Here is a 22,201-nt window from a genome sequence, read left to right on the forward strand (position 1 = left end):
GTAAAAGACCAAAAAAAACTTTTTCAAGTATAATGGATATCATTTCCAACAGACGAATCTGATTTTTTCCCACTTACCACCTCACTAGTTGGTATATTGCAAATATGAAAACGAACAAGCACAATAGTTTGTGATTTGCTAACTGAGAATGGAAGGAAACCAAATCCAGTGTGGTCACCAATATGAGCCCTGATCATTTTTGTGTGTTTCTACAGAGACAGTGATTTCTCTTTCTCAAGATAAAGTAACACAGGATATTTAGTATTTGCATTTAGTATTATACGTGAAAGCAAAAGATATCATTATAAATGAATGAAGATAATATTGAGCTCTTGAGTGCAGTCAGATCTTTATCCTGAACAGATTGCAGTACGTAAACTTACACATGAAGTTCTGCACAAACCTATGGGTCACCTCACTGAGATCCTTAAGTGCATGTGTGATGTTCAGCACATGAGTAAATAAATGACTTTTATTTGGCCTTCCAGTGCTTCGCTGTAACACGCTCACTGCACTGCTACTACATGGGCAGCCTTGGAAATCTGAAGCAGTCTACTTGGAAACATCATCTTTTATACAATTTGAGCTTCACAAAGGAATTCCCTTAGGGCAAAGTACTCCTTTTTCCTCTTGTTTCGTTAGGTACATAGTACACATGAATCACAATTATTGCTGTTTCAACTTGTATTTTCTTTCCCCAAGTATAATGCTAAACTTTATCTTTCTTACTTACCTATACTATGATATGAAGAGCATGTCATGTTACCAGTGCAGACAGCCTGTTAACACAGGTAGTTGTCCTTCCAGTACCTGTAAAATCACATCTCGTGCACTCATCCTGTCTTTTAAACATGGCAGTAATTCCAATGCCATGTACAAGATCGTATTCCACCTAGCAGAAGGGTTTAACTTTCACCTGGTTTAAGCAACAAACTGTTCCTCAAAGATGCCTGAGGCTTTGCTGTAATTAACATAACTGCATTTAGATGCTATTCATGACCGATAATTCCAACACCTTTGGAAAAAAAAAAAAAAAAAAAAAAAGGTTGCATGCTGTAAACATTATAAACATATTCAAATAAGCTTAACACAATCTGCCATGCTTATTTCTGCCTAGATCATGGACCAGTGAAATGGTTAATGCAAATGGATTTATAATTTGCTTTGGGGGGCCAGTTTCTTCTCCTTATTTATTAGCCCAGCTGATGGGGCAGATTTGATGAGGCACTTCTGGAATAATTGAGTCATCACACAAAGAAGGCTGCTAGCATTCAGAGTGGTTTTATCAGCAGCAAGCAGGCCTGATTACTGACAATTACACTCTGATCCGGTGATGGAGGAGAAAGAGCCAACGAGTGGGAAATGTCCGTGTTTCTATCCAGGAATAATTTCTACATTCATTTTACATGCTAAGTGTTTCCTATCTCTGCATAATAAACTGTAAACAGGAATAGATGGCACAATGTCCCTTAATATTTCCTGGTAATGAAGACACAAATGTACAGTGAGTGCTGATAAATATAGATGAAACATAAGCTATTCTCTGAGTCTGTATTGTTACCTTTAAAATAAATGCATTTTGGTGGTAAAAGCATAATCATAGCTAATGCAAAAAAATGACAGAAGATTGAAGCTGTCCTTGTAACTACACAGAAACTTTGTAAAAGTCCTGTTAATCACCACTGCTCTTGAGGCGCATAAGCTGAAGGTGATATACTGGAATGAACATCATTTTGTTTCTCAATAGTCAACTAAGTAGGAACTCCATTGCTTTGACACGGTACAGGAGAGTAACAGCAGTGACCTCCATTAACGCTTCAGGGATCGAGCACATTTCAATGCTAAACTGAAAAACAAGAAAGCTGGTCCTAGAAGACACCTTCACTATGACAAATTCTCACTCCCCTCTCATCAGCCTTAAGATAGTGTTTATAACGAATAACAGAGCTAGACCATAGTTTTCATGATTTGTGTTTATCAATGTACTTTTGCCTTTAGGACTTTTTTTTTTTTTTTTTTTTTTTTTTTCCCAACCAATATGCTGTAAAGTGTCCGTTATTAAAAAAAAAAAAAAAAAAAAAAAGCTGAAAACAGAAATTTGGAAAAATGTGTTTCTTTAGGGGAAAAAAATGGGATTAAAAAAAGAAAAAATGGAAATAGACATACTGAACTGTTGAAATGCAATTTTGTGTTTGTTGATGGGCAATTATAGATTTCAGTTGGAAAATGTTAATAGCCTAGTCTAGGGAGAGTTTTTCTTTTTTAGAGCTGATCAGGCATGAAACACTGAATAATAAACTTCTGCATGCCTGTTTTTTTCTTTTTCCCCTTTTTAAACTAATTCATAGCTTCAAAAGAACTAAAAGTTATTCTCTGTTCTGCTGCTGTAACTATGGTAACTATGTTTCATTAAAGTAGCCACTTAACTTCAAGGCTTGTGTTACAATGATATGCATTATTTTGAGTAAAACCACACCATAACAACCTTATGATTTCAGAGCAATTTTAAAAGAAAGTTCAAAGAGCACGCATCATTGACTCTGGAACACAGGGTTTGTTTTCTTTTAAAACATGTTTACTGTTTTTCAGCCTGGATGACTTTCCCTGCCTGGAGTCATCTCTGTTGTGAGGTACTTTGGGGGAACACGGCTGCCATTGACTTCATCTATGCTCTGCTTATCAAAGGGGTGCTCAGTAGTTTCAGGATTGAGGCCAGTGGGAGACGCCTGAGCACACAGATCAGTCTAACTAAGAACTATGAAATTGTGTCATTTTAATTACTCTGCTATAACTTTCTTCAACACCAGAAAGACCCTGGTCCAGTTGTGGTGTTGCTACACACCTGCTATTAGCCACCACTACTACAGCCCTTGTACTGTACACTGTTTCGGGCAAGCTAGTTACATGAATCAGTGGGTTTGAAGGGTGATTTTACAGGGGTGTTGTTATAATTTCATTGAACCTCTACAGAAGTGCTGAAGCTGATTAGATTCAAGTAAAAGTGGTTACTTCTCAAATACCTACAAGCTTAATCTAGGTTGCTATATTCTTTCCCTGTGATTTCTGACTGTTCCAGACAAATCTTTTGGGGGAATGATTTAATACCCAGAATCAGGACATTGCAGTTCTTATATTGAACAAAACCTACAGCTAATTAGCTCATTGAACATACTCTGACATGGAGTCAAAAGGAACAATGAACCTAAAAATGCAAACTGTTTTTATAAAAAGAAATATAACTACCATTCTGCTACCCTATGCATTCATCCTCCCCTTTCTGAACAAGGTCTCTTCATTAAGCATGACAGACATGTCCCAAGAAAGGGAAAGTCACACAAAGGGAAGAAGTGTGCCTTCCCTCAACATGCAAATCACATATGTTCATTAACTTCAAGAGTGCCATGTGAAGTACAGTCTGCCACCATCTAAAAGACTTGTAATGACCCTAACTGCTAAAGATATTGGGGCTTGCTTGCACTATGCACTGCCCTTGGAGATCCTGGGAACATGCTGAAGAGCACAGGGAAAAACAAACCAAGAACAAAAATAGCATGTTGAAAATCAAAGTAGTAAAATATATATAAAAAAATAAATTAAAAGTTGTCAGATACCAACACGCATGTGAAAAGTTTAGTGGGACAGACTTCTTATGAAAAGTTTTGCTCAATGAATATTTGGGTCAGCTGTGTGGAGCAATGAAAAGGGGGATCAAAGTTATGTTTAGAGGGCAGCGGCACCAGGGATGGCAGTTTAAAGTCTCTTTTTAGACCCTTGTATGATTACGGAGAAGGATGAAGTTTTTTCTTAAAATAGCACCTGTCTTCTGCTAGAGGCATAAACAGGAGGAACCATGGCTAATAACTGGGGAAAAAAAAAGGAATTTTGGAACTCTCTTCCTGCCTCTGCCACTGAGCTGTTCTGTGACCTTCAGCAAGTCTCTTCACCTTTCAGCTAGAGGAGTATAACGATGTAGAGCGATGTGAAGTGCTTTTGTGCATTTCTAACCATGCTTTAAGGTAGTGAATATTATTTTCATCCTCATGCGTTCATCAATTTAATAGCTTGCTCATCCTTTCACTTCCTCTGAAGCCCAACCTGATACTTCAAGCCTATGCTGTTACTTGAGATTTCCAAGAAAAATATTGTTTCCTTTTTCTCTTCAAGTGTTTTTACTAAAAAAAAACCAAAAAACCAAAAAACCAAACAAAAAACCAAACAACAAACAAACCCCAAAAGACCCTGAACAAATAGAAAGGACAGTTCTGAGAAGAATGGGTAATAGGTAATGCATGATGAATGGCAAAAGAAATTTAAACACATTTCTATTCTATTTGCAATCCAGAGATCACTGTACTCTTGGCATGCCAGATCTTTGTCTTAAAAAACTGTTTCACTTGTTTCCCTATGAAGAGAAATTTTCTCCTAGAAAATAACTTTAACCACTTTGCTTTGAGTGGTTTTGTTTTCAGTGTTAAAAATATCAATAAGGTGTTTGTATGTTTATATATATATACGTATTATATATATATATATAAACTTCTGTTCATGGTGACATGAAGTTCAAATATCATACCTGGTAAGCACCAGATTTTATTTAAAAGAAACTGAAAGAGAAAAGTTTCTTTCAATGGGAGCATATTAGATGTATTGTAAGAAAACGGTCCATTGTACCATTAAACAATACTGAATTAAAAATAACCCTACAGAAAAATATCTTTGTAATATTAATGTATACTGGTAAAACAATACTAATCCATTACTCATCCCATTTCAGCAAATTTGACTTAAGCAAAATGAAAAATATAATCCTATAAAGAGTTGTTATACAAACTTTATCATTTTAAATGCAGTTACTCTTCAGACTCCCTAGTTGAAGCCTGGCTCCATTGAAAACACCCAGAACATTCTCATGGACTTCAATAATACATGCAATTTGCATGTGAAAGCACTCACATACACTTAATATTAATCACACAGGCATACAAAGATACAGTCCTGGCCAGAAGATCTTGCAAAATAAGATGATTAAAAATTATTTTGAATACAACTGTAAATAATAAAGAGCATTTAGAAATTCCAATAGCACATTAATGAAATTTAGCCATTATAGTTGATAGCTATGTCATTCTTGATAAGTAGCCCTGTATCAGGTGTCTGAATATATATGTCATAGACTGGCTTGTTGTTTGGATGTCACATTAAATCATGGGTTCTGCCTCTCCTGTTGGCACCTCAAATGCCAAGACATGTGCGGAAAAAGGGATGGGCTTGGGGGGTGGCTTTCATGCTCAGGGGATAATTCTTTTTTTCATATCCTGTGCTCATCTACCCCAGGAGACAGATTTTTGTTTTCTTTTGAGGAGATCTGCATCATTTTGCATCAGAACTATGTCCTGACACAAGAAGTAGTAGCTGTGAGTTTTAATCTCCCTCACTAAAAGTGCCATTATGGTAACCAATGATGTTTTACCTTAAATCATTTTGACAATGCATTCTTTGCACTGGCCATACACCGCAAGGGTGTCCTTAAAGCATTCAAAGCTGGGACAATATTCATGGTTAAAAAAGGTCCAAAAGCAGCCAAACAGGTGTGTACTTCTCTCAGAAAAGGCCTTTTTTAGATAGAAGAGCTTTTGTACACCAGCTCTATCTTAGTCCTCTTTTAGGGGCCACACCTGAGAGAGAAAGTGAATTATCAATGACATTTTTTTAAAGAATCAGTGGTTTAACACTAATTTCTAATCAGATCCTACAGAAAGGAACAGCTCGCATGGCAGCTGTACTTTTCCCAGGGTTAATTACCTTTCACTGCTCTCTACTAATGAGTCAGCTGTTCCTGTCATCACACAACTACACTGTGTTCATCTGTAGCTCTAGCTGTGGACAAACACAGTAGCTGGAGCCCTGTTTACATATTGGCGAGGTTTGTTGTGCAAAGAATTTGCAAAGCAGTTTTTAAAAAAATACATAAAATTCCTTCCATTCCCATGTCCCTTTTCATGGAAACAACTGTAATTTTCAGATCAACACCATGTTCTGAAATTTACTGAGTTAATAAACAAAAGTAGAAACCTAAGGACACAAAAAATAATGAAAATTCATTGTTTTGTTCTATTGCATAATAGTTTATATAAGGAAGATTAGATCCATGTAGCTATCTGTCTTCTCTTACCTGATTGTTAGTTGAGGATGTTTATTTATTCTTTATAAAATGTTGTCTTAAGGAGTAGAAGAGATAGTTGTGCAAAAATTAATGCATTTAAGGAAAGAGTTTGCATTATTTTCATGGCAAACTCTAATGAGACAATGATCTAAAGCTTTCAGTAACCTGCTAATGTTTTCACATAATTTTAGAAGGTAATTCAATAACAAGTAAATAGAACATAATTTTCTAGCAAGGGTGAACAGGGTATAATGTTTATAGCTGTAAAAGATCAAGACTGATCATAGAATCATAGAATAGCTAGGGTTGGAAAGGACCTTAAGATCGTCAAGTTCCAACCCCCCTGCCATGGGAAGGGACACCTCGCTCTAAACCATATTACCCAAGGCTCTGTCCAACCTGGCCTTGAACACTGCCAGGGATGGAGCATTCACAACCTCCTTGGGCAACCCATTCCGGTGCCTCACCACCCTAACAGGAAGGAATTTCCTTCTTATATCCAATCTAATCATCATATATAATTTTTATATATATCCTCTTAAAGGGCTTTAAAAAACCTAAGGGGTATTTGGAAAGTCTAACTTTTTTAACAGGGAGGGAGTTCGTGCCTTTTATTGTCAAGAAATTAAGAGTGTGTTTTCCTCCAGGGCAGCAGTGAGCACCTACAGTTACTCACTATTGGTTATTCCAGCTTTCCATTGAGAGGCTTCAAAGGCTGTTGTTAAAGACAGTCAATGTGACAGAGCTTGTTTGGGTCAACAATCAGAAAATGCTTGGTTTTCATATAACTGAAGGCAGGACTCTAAGCTAGCACGGTCTTCAAAACATGATTCTATGCTAAAGCTTTCTATATAGATGTTGCCCTGATTTGAGCAGATTTCCTAGGAGTGAGATCTGTAGCTGTTAGTACAGAAAGTAAATTTTCACCATACACCATAGGGACACAACACAGTACATGTTATGTGAGAATGAGCTAAACTACTTGCAGTTGTATCTGCAACAGGCTTGTTCATGAAGATATTTTTTTGAGGCTGAATTCCTTGCTAGCTGTCATATGAGATAGTGGTGACTGAAAAATCTAAGGCAGGAATGCGATCATTGAATATGAAAGAAATATGAAGAAAGAAGAAATATGAAGAAAGAAGAAATATGAAGAAAGAAGAAATATGAAGAAACTTCAGCTTTCCAGGTCCAGATTAACCTTGCAGGACTGGCATCTCAAAATATGATAAATTTGCTTTTGAATATACCAAGGCAAAACCACCATGGGATTTCAAAGAATTACTTGAATAGTCAACTGGAAAAGGAGTAGTATTATTTCCTTTGAACGTCGCTATAGCTAACCACCTTTCTCTTGGGCACCTGAAATTGTGTAAGCTATGTTGACAACCTCAGACATTAAGCAATGAGAAAATGTGAGCTGTGGAATTATAGTCTTTTAAAAGAGATATTTATTGCTTTATTAGAATCAATTCTGTTCAGTGTTGTAATTTTATATGAAAGCGAATTTCCTGAAGATCCATTAACTGGGCTTAACGATTCACAGAAACCTCTGACCACCCAGCTCAGGCCAGCGAAAAGTGTTACGTAATGTCCATTTTGTCTCAGTTTCTCTCTTTTCTCGAGAAGGGAGACTTTAGAGAATAGAAGGAAGACTATTCCTTCTTCCAATACACTATCTCACTCTTAATGTTAAAGGAAGAATTCTCAGGGATAGCATGGGCATTTTCCATCTACTCAACGGTCTTCATGTGTTAGTGGCTTGTCTTTTCCTGAGTTCTCAAGATTATGCCTTCTTCATCCACAGGCAGGAAAACAGGGAACAAGTCACCTCCATTTAGTGAATATAAAAACTTAACCCCTTGGACTGAGTTTCACCCTTTCCTGAGATGCAGTCTGCTTAACTTGAGCCGTCAGTAACAAGGCTTACTGTCTCGCTGCTAGAGATAGACTTCATGCTGTACACTGAAGCAGCTGGGATGCTAGAAGACAGCTTCTCTAGAGAGCCAGTGGGGTTGGTGATAGTCTACTATGCAGATCCCTCTTGGAGATTCAGGAGGGAGAAGGCAAACTAAATGGTATCTTCAAAACAAATTTAGGGTCAAAAATCCTATTTTCCAGACTGTGTCCACCTAAAAAGCTTGATTATTTTTAAAATATCATCAAAAGAACTGTGCAGTTTCTAAATTGAAAGATAAGAATCATCACACAACAAATACCAAAACCCCACAAATATATAGGGAAGCAAGCTACATAATTTGAAATGTGTCTACAATGCTTAACCTGTTGTTTGAGGCTGAAAGCAACTTCCACTTCTTCAATATGACAGTATTATTCCCTGTGATCCCGACCTGGTAGCACAATATTCACATAAATAAAAATAAAAATAAGAGGTATTCCTAATATTGGTGCTATAAATAACTTTGGGTCCAAAATATTCAGGGCCAAAGCTGTTTATTTTCTCAAGCTACTCAAAAAGATTTAGGGATATTTAAGAAGGCACTTTTTAATGGCAGCCAATAAAATGTTGATTGTTGGGAAGAAAATTCTGAGAATATTATATCTGAGCAGGTTAAGATTTTCAGGATAAATGTTAAATCAGTCTAAAGAGTTATGTTTATTGAACTGGTGTCAATTTATACTGTAATGAACTTTTCATGCCCACAATTTTGGGCATGATTTTCGTTGACTTGAAGTCTCATCTGTGAAAGTGCTACTGGAGACAAAAAGTTACTAACCTTTTGCAAAACTTGTTGTTATAAAATTAGATCAAGCTGAACGTAATCTTACAGCAGAGTTTACTGCTGTGGCTATGCTCCCCTCAGGGAAAGAGTATGGAAAAGCAAAGGACTGACAGAGACCTAGCTATGAAGCCCTGCTTCCAAGGCCAGCCTGTGCCTCTCATGGTATAAATTAGGGTAGTATATAGCTACATGATGTTCCACAGGGACCATCCACTACGTAAGGGTTAGCACAGCTTAATGGAGATCCATCCAGCTCTGATTCCTGAAGAAATTCTGAGTTGCTTGCTTAGAAATACAATTTAAGCACTTCATCTCACAATCTGATGAAACTCTGTGAACCTGTCCCTAGAGCTTTAAAAGATGAAGATTTGTTTAAAAAAAACCCACACCTATGTGCTAAAGCTATGGATAAAATAAATAATCCCCCCAAAATCAAAATTTGTGTCATCAAATCTCTTCAAACATGGAAAGCAATAATTGATATCTATAAAAAAGATGCACAGCAACTGAAGTTTTGAATTGAAAGCTTGCTTGTAGTTTTTATGATAGCATGAGGAACACTGAATCGCTGTAATCACTCATGGATATAGTGCAAAACCATCATCTCATTTATTCTTCTATTACGTTGAAGCTTGAGAAACAGTCGTGAAAGCTGAGAGAAAGAAATCACAAAGGCACTACTGCATGAGCCTGCAGAGCTCAAGTAGAGACCAACAGGAGAAACAGAATGTGGAGCTGAGTCTGGAAATGTTTCGATCAGCAGTGTTCAAAAGATCCAGCTGGCTTAATGTAGAAATCTCTACTGCATTTTGAAATTAATAGATATCATTAAATCTTTACAGACAATTTCTTTCTATCTATCTTTCTTATTTTTCAATAATTAGTTTTGAGAAAAGAAATCCTTTTCTGAAAGTACATATAAAGACTTCTAAGAAAAGCAGGGAATTGCCCCCCTTCTCTTTCGTAAATATCACATTTCAGGGGCAAAATTTGGTCCTCTGAACTGCACAGCAATATTCAGTTTTGTTTTCTGCTCTCCGTTAGAAGTTTGTAGACTGTACAGAAAAGACAGGATTCACCTCACTACCTTCACATGCCTGAAACGTAGATACGTATTTCTGAGTAATAACTGCTGGCTTCCCATCATCTCTGGGTAGCCTATAGGAAACCTGTAGGCATTTCTGCTGCTATATAGATGTGTGGGGTGTGATCTTCATACCTCTACTTCAGGGTGAGGTGAATTGCATCCAAGAAATGTCTTTTTGTTTATACTGACTATAAAGAGAATTTGGACGACTGGCTCAGGTCTAGACACCTCTACTGTGCACACTTGATATTTCACCAGAGGGTTTCTAACCAAGGAACCTACAGCAATTGCTGAGCATCATCTTAGAGCTTAAATAACTCGTACAGCTTTGAGCTGTATTTTAAAATAGGGATGAAAAAGCAAAAGAAATAAAGTAGGGAACCATCCTCCAGGAACGAAGACAGTGCCAGCCCTCGTTAGGAAGAACTGGCAAACAAAATGAAGCTGAGGAACAAATAAAAGGGAGCACTAGTGGATGGTGTAAATTAAAGAAAAGGAGAGTTAGCCACAGCTTTCCTATGAAGAGTGTGGCTTCAGAGACACAGGAGAATACAGTGTCAACAGGCAGAGAAAAAAAAAGGTCATGGCAAATATTTCTTTATCTAGATATAGAAGAATTAAAATAATCAAGTTCCAAGCACAACAGAGGAAAACTGAACTCTGGGTGTTGATATGGACTGAAATACCATATTTTCAATATTAGTATTGGACAGTGTTTTATGAAGCAGTAGAAGTTTCTGAAAAATAAATGCATCCCATGGATTAATGTCTAATAATGGGAAGTGTCTCTCAACTTGAACTATTATTTTCTGATGCTGAATACTGTAGTTTTCTTAAGTCTGAGTTTGCTACTGAAGTTTACCTGTGTTTTTTGCTTGGTTTACTATGAGCTATTGTATACTTGAGAAAACCAATATCTCCAGTGACAGTGGCTCTGCATTTAATTCTGCTTGTTTGTTTGTTTGTTTGTTTTAAACAACCAACATGTTTTTTTTAGCCTGCCCTACTTTGGTGTCTTCTGTTCTGTGCCAAATTTTCTACCATAAAATTAAAGAAATTAAAGTCCATATTCCTTCTAGCAACTTTTGCTGGGCCTTGGGAGCCAAAAAGAGCCAGATTTTAAAAAATGAAAATGTAATAGTGCCTACATTGACTGGAACAAATGTGTCCTATTTTTTCAGCATGGAAGGTGAGTGTTTAGGCAAAGAACTATTGACACAATTATTTGCTTGATTTGTGAGTCAAGCAGGGCTTTTTCACACACACTCAGTGAAACCTACTTTTGCAAAAAAATCAGCCTTTATGTCATTTTCTTTATTTAGTGTGTTTACTAAAAGAAGAAAAAAAAAAAAAAAGGTCTTGCGAGTAAAATTCGGTATATCCAAACAAAAGACTGGCAGCTTAAGTAAGTATATGAACAGGGGGAAGGGAGACTTATTTCCTGAGTTTCAACAGATGTCATACTTAATTGGTTGTGAAATAAACCAGAGCTACTCTCGGCCTGTTTCCTTAGTTTCAGCTGTGAAGACACTTTCAAACATGTGCATTTCCCTCCTGCTTGTCATAATGAGGGTGCAGGGTGAGAATCAAACCTCCAAAAGGAGTAAAGCAGCATGCATGTTATATACAGGCCTTCAGATACACTAATTAAACAGAAGTGAGTTACATCTTTTGTTTCTGCAAGATACACATCAATACTATATTCAGCAGGACAGTTCTGTTGAGGGATGATTGTCTTTGCATTCTGCTAATATCAGGAAGTCACTGGACTATCCCATTCTGCCTCATGTTTTTCCACCTTATTCTGTTTTCTTTCTAAAACACCCTTTATCTTAATTCAGAGCTTTGATAATACCTTACAAATTAGTGAAATGAGATAATTTTTGTATTATGACAGAGAAAATATCTCCCAGATTATTTTTCCTCTCCTGTGGACGTTTTCTGCTAGAAGCAGCACAGTAACACCACATGTAACAGAACAACAACGACAAAGATTAAAAAAAGAAAGAATTGTCAAGTATAAAATAGTTTGGCTAAGCATGGTGAAGGACACAAGGAATTGTTCTCATAGGCAAAAAGCCCAAACATTTGGAACTGTGGCTAGCCACCAGTCAATGTTTGGCTAATATAAATAAAGGCACACATTCATAAAGGCAAAGAAAGTTAGCCACTCATGTTATATCTTACTGTATGTAGCCCTCTAAATTAAAATTCTCTTTTGAGCTTCATGGGTGAAAGCTAAATAAGTGGTAGGTGCCTCTCTGTGAAATGCAATACAACTAAGTTCTGAAAAAAAAAAAAAAAAAGAAACAGAATAGTGTTCATTAAAACATTTCAAATAGAAATGTAATGGAAATAGCATGGAAAGAAAAATTAAGGACAAGGTCAAATATGTATAATTCACCTGTGACAACCAAAAAGAACAATATTTGTTCTTCTAGTTTGGACTTGGAACCCAGATCCCAGGAGTGCTAGGAGAGAGCTTTAATCCCTAGAAAAAATTCAAATTCCCAAAGTGCATGATGGAAACCAGTATAATCCTTCCTGAAGTCAGAAATAAAATAGAAAATACTTTCTTTGCTATTAAAACAAGAGCAGTCATCATGATCTTTATTCTTTTAAGGTTTTACAGGTCTGACTTTCGACAGATGACCTCTCTTGTTTGTCCCTACATGTTTTCCAAAATATAAAAGTGAAATAGAGTCCCAAGGGCACTGTACTTGAAAGGTTATGAGAGTTAGAGAATTTTAACCATGCCTGCCAAATCAGCAGATGGCTTGTGATTATAATTATATGCATCAATAAAACGAATAATCTTTACAAAATTTGAATTTCTACTAAAGTAAGGGATTTAGTAAGCAGATGCAACAGAATGCATTTTCTTTAACCCTTTTGGTAGACACTACTGTTTCTCACAAATATGATAGGAAAGCTCTCCATAAAGTAGCTTGACCATATACTTGAGCCTTAAATATGTGTTTCTTCTGAACAAGTATCAATATTATTTAGAGTGATTTATGTGTTCAGTTGCACTTTGTTCACTAAATATCGAATGCTTATATACAGGATGATTCCCATCAGACCCATACTTCAAAATGGTGTTTAATTTTATAAAATGTTAGAGATAGATAGATAGATAGATAGATAGATAGATAGAATGAAAATGTTGTGTACTCAGCCTCTTAATTTTTACTATGATGATCATTCTTCCTGTTTAGGATTTTGTGACTTTCCATATCTTGTATGCAAGCTGAGTTAACCACCTTATTAAGGAAGAAAATGCTTTTCTCCAAAATGCGGGAAATTTATTAAATGTTCTGAGGTTTGGCTGTTGTTTGTTTTTTTTTTTTTTTTAAATCATAAGACGTTGAATTATAGAAAAGAAAATAAATTAAGACAAAAATCACAACCTTGGATTCCTATGACCACTGTCCTTACTTTCAAACTTACTTTTGTAACAAGATTTATATTCTGTGTGTTAGTTTGTGTCAAACTTCTGCCTGAAGTAGGAGAAAATCACACAGGAGAAAAATTAAACAAAACAACCAAAAAGCCCCCTAAGCCCAATCTATTTCTGGTCTGCATCATAAAAATGATCTTTGAAGACAGGATGAAAATATTTTACACACTTCTACTGCAGCGAAGAAGAAAATATGTGAAAGCAGTAATAAGAACATTTTCAGAAAAGTCTCTCTTTGGGATACTGTAGCTGTGTACCTACAGTATTTTAACATTTATTTTGTTCAAACATTCAAATATAGACTCTTATTGGAAGAAGGTATGTGTGTTGGGGTTTTTTAAGTACTGTAATACCTCTGATGTGAAGAGTATTTCAATATTCATTAAAAAGCAGATTTTTGCTTCAGAAATGACAAAGCCGTTGCTCTGTATCATGTAAATCCTTCTTAGCATAAAGATTATTGACCTGATAGTCCATAACGGTGCCTTTGGAGCCATTACAACTATGTTGTGTCAATCCAGCTGCTGTACATGTGCTGCAGGGGGGACGTACACTGAAGGTGTCAAATTTTCCCCTGAGACTTAGAGAGCTGACCTAGTGACTTTTCCTATCACCTGAAGAAACATTGTTAAGAACAAATTGGGATTTCTAGTCCTCACATGAAAACATATTTTGGAAAAGTTCTAAAGCTTTTTTTCTTTTTTTAATCTAGTGCCTCATGAAGCAGAGTTCAAGTACATGCCTTTAAATGAAAAGCTAGCTCCTTTTAACCAAAGTTCCTTAACAAAGGGAAAAGTTAACATATGAAACCAAACCTGAAAAGTGAGCTAGCAAAATGTTACCTGAATTTAATTAAGTAAATCAATAAACCCCTCATCTTGAAAACCGTTACACGCCTGCTTTACTGTATTGAAGTGAGATATTGACCTCACCTCAGTAGAATCACTCATGTATGAATGCTCTTGTCAGTGTTCACCTACCCAAGAAGGTAAGCCTCTTTTTCATCATAAATTTCACTGTTAGGTTATCATCACCTTTTTTGAACCAGAAATCTGTCATTTAGAAAGACAAAAATTGCTAGTATTAATAGAAGTCTTCTATGAACATAAATGAGAGTGATTCTTCTCCAAAGAGGTTTTATGCAAGCACTAAAACAAGTTAAGAGGAAGACAATCTTTTTTTACCAGTAGTTAAACAGTGTCTTTAGTCTGAAGTGATTCAAGATAATTAAAATTCTGCTTATGCAGTTTTTAATAATCCACAACTATGCGAACATAAACTACAAGAACCAACTCAGTCCCAGTTACGTGTATATATACTCAATTAAACAATTGAGTATCAGATAGATTTTGGTCTAGATGCTCCGTATAGATATGGATGTGCTAAAGTATAAAGTTGACTCTGTATGTTATTGATATGTTTTCTTTTGGGGAGACAGAGACCTTTGGGAAGATTGTCTGTGACTGACCCTAGAGATACTTGCTTATCAGGAATATCAGATATTTTGGGGTTACTGTCTTGAAAATCCATAAGCATGCAAAACCTGAATTAGAACCATTCAAATCAACAGTGTAATGCCATAAAGTTCTTCAGATCCACATGCACAACTCACACTGTTGTACCCTGGAACTGTGCACAAAGATACGTGCAAAGGCCCTGGATTGTAAGGTCCCAAAAGTCTATTGAAAAGTGGTTTCTGAAAATCTGGTGTGTTATACAGTTTATCAGGTAGGTCAGATGAGCAGCATTAATTATCAGAAATCAAGCCGTCTTTTCTCTTAAGAGTACCAAAGAAATTACAGACAAGAAAAAATACAATGAAGTTATAAAAAAAACTGAAACTCACTGTGGCTCCACCTGTCAGATTACAGTAGCAGTATGATTTTTTTTATCTCTGCTGCATGTGTTTTACCCCTATAAAATCGCTCTCTTCTTTTAATAGGATAAAGGACTGCTGAACTTAATCATTATTGTAATAAATGCTAAAATACCCTTTATTCTCATTCACATAGACATATAAAACCCATGATGAATGTGATAGGGATATGCTCATTTTTAAAAAGATGTGCTAATGCACCTGAACATAAAATATCCTCAAATTCTTACCTGCTAAAATGACCCAAAAACTTACAATTAATTACAAAGTTCCTAACAAAACTTTGTGTAACTCTATAGCTTACTAAATCTCTGCTGATCTAGCAATTAGGTATGAATTATAGGATTTAGCTAAGAAAGCAAGCTCTTTTTCTGATGCCCGCATATCTTATATTTTCTGAAGTAACAGAAGGAAAATGTGTTGATGAGATACACACATCTTAAAAACATGGGAAATAAAATTAAACACAAAATTTTACTAAAGTTTGTTTACTTCTTCATCAAATTTCCTAAGTTGGAATTATTCTGAAATGCAAAAGCAGATATAACTGTTACTTAATATATACTAAGTTGAAGTGAACTGGGATATTGTATAGACAAACATAGTTTTTTGCTTATGTACATATTTTATATAATTATGTACATGCCGATTTGCATATATGCATAGATACATGCACTTTTGCAAGGAAGCATCAAATGCATATCTTAAAATATTACACTTTTATCTCAGTTCCTATAGGCTGTGATGGTACTTTTATTGCCCATACAGTAAAAAGTATGCCCCTGGGCAAGTGAAATATCACAATGAACTGACTTCTGTGACCTATGCAGAGTTTTCGTTAAGTGCACAGGTTATCCTGACACATATAAGTACACATGCATTGGCCAGAGTTTTCCTGAGCTAAATAACTCTTCCAAAATAAAACAAAACAAAAATAAACACCACAAAACCAACCGTAACGCAGGCTTATATCAACCCCACTTCTTTAACTGTCTGCATTTGATAAAGCATTCTTAAAATATATGGTTTTCAGTGGTTTGCGGGGCAGGGGGGGGAGGAGGAGAGAAGCATTACTGAATTCACACAGGCATCTTGCAATAATATCAGTAATATCATGCCATTTTGAACCGAAGATCCCCTGAGCCTCTAGAGTGCAAAGCAGACAGAAACATTTTAGCAATGCAAACAAGACTTTCTAGCAACTTCCTGTTGCCATTTTTCAGCAAAATAAAGACACCTAAGATACTAAACTGAAACACAGCTAGAAATGATTTTATTGCTGGTTACACAAGAAGGCATCTGCTGTTCTAAGTTATCAGCTGAATATTTTGCTCCTGTGCAAAGAAAATAAGTATTGTCTGTTTAACAGCAATCTTCAACTTTTTAATTTCAGCTCACATAAAAAAAAACACTGAGATAGATAGGAGGTAAAAATCTGCTTTAAAAAAAAACACCCCCAAATTACAGTAACAACTTTATTTATATATGCATAGTTGTAAAAACTGTACTAAGTATTTAAGAGGGTAAGTAGCTGGCTAGTGGATTTAAATGTGTATTCATACACAGAACACATTTTCAGCAGAATTTTACAGAGAAGTAAAAAGAAACTTTCTGTTTGCAAAGTTTGTCAGATGTGGATGTACATCTGAGGCAGTGCGTATTGTGTGGCAGTTCTTACAAAGAATATTTATTCCATTACGCTATAATTGCAATATCTAGATCACAAAACACACTGTTTCACATTACTTTCAGAATTCCACAAACTTTTGCAAGCTGGCAAATCAGACGGAGAGAAAATGAAACAAACAAACAAGAAACAAACCCATCCTTGATTCCAGAGACATTTTTCTCCCCTTCATGAAGTGATGGGGGGGGGGGAATCCCTTCATCGGAATCCCTTCATTATGACCTACTTGTCTAGAAACGGACTTTCAACCCCATGGTTAGGCTAAGATTTGCTCTACTTTCTCCCTAGGGCATAATTGTCAAACTGACTTACCGTGTGCCTTTTAGCCTTTGTTCTGCCTCTCACGCTGACATCAGGGAAGCAGTGATGTAGAATAAAGCAGGGGTGGGCTAGGTTAGTCCACTGTTTGTGTCGTTGTGTGGTGTGCAGGGACACTCTGTGATACTCTAGTGAGCTGCTAAGCTTTTTTTGTAGGCTTTGTGTCATTTACTTAACGACCAATCTCATTAGCTGCCAGGGTACAATGGGCTGATGCATTTTCTATGTACATACTCTACACAGTGACCCTCAAGGTTGCAGAAGGTCTATTTAATCAGTCAAAATGCTGAATATATTTGCAGTAAATCACTAAAAAAATACAGGACCACAGAGGTGTCTCATGAGGGTTTACTCTTTCCTGGGAGTTATTTTCAGGTAATAAAGTGATAGGAGATGAAGGCAAAAACAAGGGCAAAGAAGGGAAAAGGATACTCACTGGGTTTGCACTGGTCACCTTCAATTTAGGGAACCTTGGGGGCCCTGCATATCACTGTTTCTCTGCTTGTTAATTTCTCCATGCAGTTCATGCTTCAGTGTAATCACGTTATCACAATTAAACCCCTTTAAATAAGAAGAGCAGCACTAACAAAATACACCGCCTTTCACACATTGGGGAGGGGATATGTGTGTGTGTGGGTGATATTTATTTATTAACTTCCTTACTACAGGCAACCTCAGGGCTGGTGTCTTTGCATTTCTAACCTCGTCAGTTACAAGGTAAAACCCTTTTAACTCTTACAAAAAATGAAATGCTGAAAAGCCCTATGAATCACGACAGCTGTCCATAAGTAACAGGGAGAGTTCTATTGTCCAACTTGTCCCTGGATAAAATGAATACTTTACAGCAGAGGCTGTTCAGCTTGGCTAAAGAGTATGGGGAGAAGGGGAGGAGGTCACTGGAGATTTCGCACACTAATTTAATCTGGGAAAAGGACAGGCACTGCATCTCACTTGAACAGACTGGCAGCAATCTGGGCTCCCACAGAACTATCTCCTTTTGCCTGTGCTCTATTTATTCCTTATCTCTGTTTACCAACCGCTAGGTCCCTTTCATTCACACCACGAGGCCGTTCTCCTACTATCAGTCAGCAGCTGACACTGTGGAAGAGCCTCAAAGGCAAAAAAAAAGGGATCAAAACTAAACCAAAGCTGTATAAACAATGCAACAGTAGAAGTAAATGCATAAATCCTAATTCTTAACCCAACCCACAGGGTGCGAACAGAACCTTTATAGCAAATCCAACAAACCCACCACAGTGAGCTATGGGCTACAGAGGAAATGGGAAAAGCCAAATATCATTCCTGAAATCATCATCTCAAGCAGAAACATTGAAAAAAGGTACTGGCAGTTATTTACTGGTTTTAGGATAACAGCCTCATCCTGTGTATCCCTCAGCAAACGCTGAGGCACACATTTACCTATGTATAAGGTGAAGAAAAGCCTTTGCAGCTTGACCATCTCATGCTTCAAAAGCCTTAGATGACTTTGCACTCAATGCTTGTGGTTTAGATTAAAAGAAAAAGAGACAAACAAGGAAAAAAATCTGTATCTGGAGGTTGTGATAATTTGGATAACTTTATAGCTAGAACTTAAATGTCAAGTTATCATTGAAGCAGTTGTCCAATTAATTTTTCCTTTAAAACTCTGGATATTTCAATATTGCCCTTTCACAATCCTAAAGTTATGTTTTTCCCTCTTACTCTAAGTTTTTAACACTTATTGTGAAAACAAAATGGGTGAAGATAAGAAAGAAAAGATGAAGCATGTGACTAATAGAAAAGTAAAGGAAAGTAATAAACTCTTCACATTTGACATTCTGGTTTTGGATTATAACAGTGACAGTGAATAAGTTCATTTTCTAATCTTAATAGTACCTTGTTTTATAAACTGACTTAACAGGAAATAAAATAGGAAAGGAATTGCAAATATTCACAGAAAGACAGCAATAATGCTCCAGTGAATCATTCTAGCATTTTAAACCTACATAATCTGTAATTCCCAAAGTAGGGATGCTACTCCCGAGAGGAGTTATGCTTTCAGAGCTGTTCTTAACTTTTTGACACATAAAAATTACACTTAACAGCATATAGTCAATATACTGTCAACTCCCTGATCAAGATCATTATAACAACTCAAAGAAAATGTTCTTCATTATCAAAGATGATGAACTGAACCTAATTTCAGTTTTGATTTCCACCTATATGCATTATGAGCAATGAAGTCTTTACTACTTGGATCCTTTTTTTCCAAATGAATTAATGAATTAAATTTATCCTTTCACCAGCTGCTAGGCAGCAGATGGAACCATTTCTGAAGCCTTGTTGAATTCAATCCATAAAACTCATTTCCTAGGATTAGCAGTCCAAAGTTTCTTTTAATGTTTATATACCGCTTGGGATTTTGAATTTCATGATGTTAAACTTTCAATTTAACTATTTTTTTCATTTCATATCAAACAAATATGATCGTTTGGATTTCTATAGCTTTGTAACCACACATTTCAGGTCACATAAGGACAAGAATTCATTTCAAAAGCAATCAAGTAGTTCAAGATTGGGATCTGGGGGTTTTTTTGTACTTGTCTGCTTTGTTTATATTGCAGCACTACCATAGAAACCATTTGTGTTATACTAAAGTCTCAGTTTAGACTGGAAAAGTTTCATAGTCTGTAACTTTGACAAAAACCTTCACATAAAATTTTAGTTTTAATAAGCATTTTTTGAAAGGTATTGTGCTCTTAGGGTGCATTTGCCCCTCACAGAAACTTAGCATGCTCCTGAAGTAAGTTTTTCAGACACTTTTTTTTTTTTTATAGTTAACTTTTATGGCAGGTTTGTCTAGTTTCGGGGGGGGGGGGGAGGGTGTAACAAATGGTGGCAGTTTCGTGAGCACTTCAGTAAAGAATTTTTTCTATACGGCAACAGGAAATATCAATCAGCTGCAGTACCGTGGACAGCTCCTTTTCTTTCATTTTCGGTTTTATTATCTCTAGTGCACACCTCTGCATCAGTAACCAGGCATCAGGCAACTTGAACTGTTACTTCATTCACAGAGCTCCTTATTTATAGATCTTTGAATGAAGTAAATGACTTTACCCAAAGTTTCTACTATACTTACAAAAGAAAAAGCAAATAAAAAAATATGACCCTCCTGCTTAGCTTTCAGAGACATATTATATTAAAAGCCCGAAGAATAAAACCTCATGATGTCAAAGTCTTCCTGTTAGCCAACAGAGTAAAACTGGGGGGGGGGGCCCCCCCCCAAGTTACTCGTTGTTGTGTATAACAGCGATTTCCGCTAATTTGGCACAAGAAATCTATATTAATCTAATAACGCAGTAAGCCAAGAAGGCCACATAATAATAATTACCATTGAGTAATTGAATATTTAGAAGGAGGAGGAAAAAAAGGAAGACTGGTAATCTTAGCCTGCAGGCATGAAAGTACTATAATACGCAGATAATATTTACAAGTAAAAATAAAATGCTCCAAACTGGTAAGTTAAGAGAAAAAGCCTATATTTAGAAATTCCTCATTCCAAATCTGGATTATCTGTTAGTCACCTTATAGCAGAAACATAATATTGTCTCAGAGAAACCTTTCATCACGGACGCTTTTACAAAGAATTACGAAACTGCCAAACCAAAGAAGACACATCTACGCAATTAACCTAACTAATTTAATTGACAGATAATAAATGGTTATTCTGAATCCTAAAAAGATCCTTAACTGACAAAGTTCACCCAATACAATTTAAAGATAAAATCTGGGATATGTGCTTTTATAATCTACTAAATGAAAAAATCACAGCACCTTGCAGAAGATTGTCTTGCTATTTACATATGAAGAAAGACAAACAACTGAACTAAGTTCTTTGTTAAAGACAAAAGAAAGTCAGAGAGAGAGGGAGAGAGCTATTACTGATCAGTATTAAACAGACTTTCTCTAGCATTAAATGCTATTTCATAAAAATCATCCTCCTGCAAAATGTTGTCCCAGAAGGTCCATTTCATTCATCAACCTTGCCTGATATTACTGTCATTTAACTTTCTAAAGATTTTCCTGACACAGACATTCATTCTAAACTATACTATTCGCTTTTTTAATCAGAAGCTCTCAATTCACTCTCTGAATACCAAATAATTTAAAGGACTGAAATGTCACGCTTTGAAAGACCCCTTTTCACTTAGAACGATGCTATTAAATATGTTGATCAACAGTCTTCATTTTAAAAACATCACATATTATTTTAAAGCAATTCAAAAACATAATGAGAAAGCTCTTTGGTGTGCAATACATAACTGCAAGTGAACCTGCATCTATCAAACAGTTCCTACAAATACACCGGTCCCACTCTCTCCCTCTCCCATCTCATGTTTTTCCCCCTCTCTGTTTTTTTCAGTGGTAGTATTTAAGTTCAGTAACTTTTCAAAATGAGAGGAAAAGTGTCCTTGTGATCATTTCCTCAAATCAAATAGCTACAGCTGCAAATTTGCACAATTGTAAAATGTATATGAACAAAGGCTTTACTGAGGCAGTATAAATGCAATTACACCATGACATTTTATTCAGAAAGCTTTCTCAAAGCAGTTACAAGTAGCTATTTTTTAATTGAGGCCCAAAATAGCATTTAAGATAATGACCAAGCATACATTGTGGAAGAAACAGAATTAGTGTCATTTAAACAAAAAGAAAAGTTTGCAGAGAACATTCTAAACATGGATTAAAACCCCTCAAAGTTCTTAATACAAATCTCTCAAGCTTTAAACATTAATATATGGACAGGATTTTTTTTTTACTTTTGTAAAAATAAGAGCACAAACGATAGAAAAGACAGAAAGTTACTAATAGCACAAGCTGCTTAAA

General features: G+C 36.0%; 1 protein-coding gene across 3 annotated transcripts in view; it reads right to left on the minus strand.

Annotated features, from left to right (window-relative positions):
• ST18 (ST18 C2H2C-type zinc finger transcription factor) overlaps positions 1 to 22,201 on the minus strand; it is a 170,516-nt gene that overhangs the window by 77,042 nt on the left and 71,273 nt on the right. Inside the window, exon 1 of one of the 3 annotated variants that reach the window (XM_061343077.1) lies at positions 17,330 to 17,459. The exons of the other annotated variants lie outside the window; for them this stretch is intronic. The gene's annotated coding sequence lies outside the window, so the exon portion shown is untranslated. Of the gene's footprint in view, positions 1 to 17,329; positions 17,460 to 22,201 lie in introns of those variants that run through there. 3 annotated transcript variants of the gene reach the window in all.

This window comes from Neopsephotus bourkii, unplaced genomic scaffold (assembly GCF_033783945.1).
Source record: "Neopsephotus bourkii isolate Nb327-2 ecotype Australia unplaced genomic scaffold, CSIRO-AGI_Nbou_v1 NB_1820, whole genome shotgun sequence".
NCBI lineage: Eukaryota > Metazoa > Chordata > Aves > Psittaciformes > Psittacidae > Neopsephotus > Neopsephotus bourkii.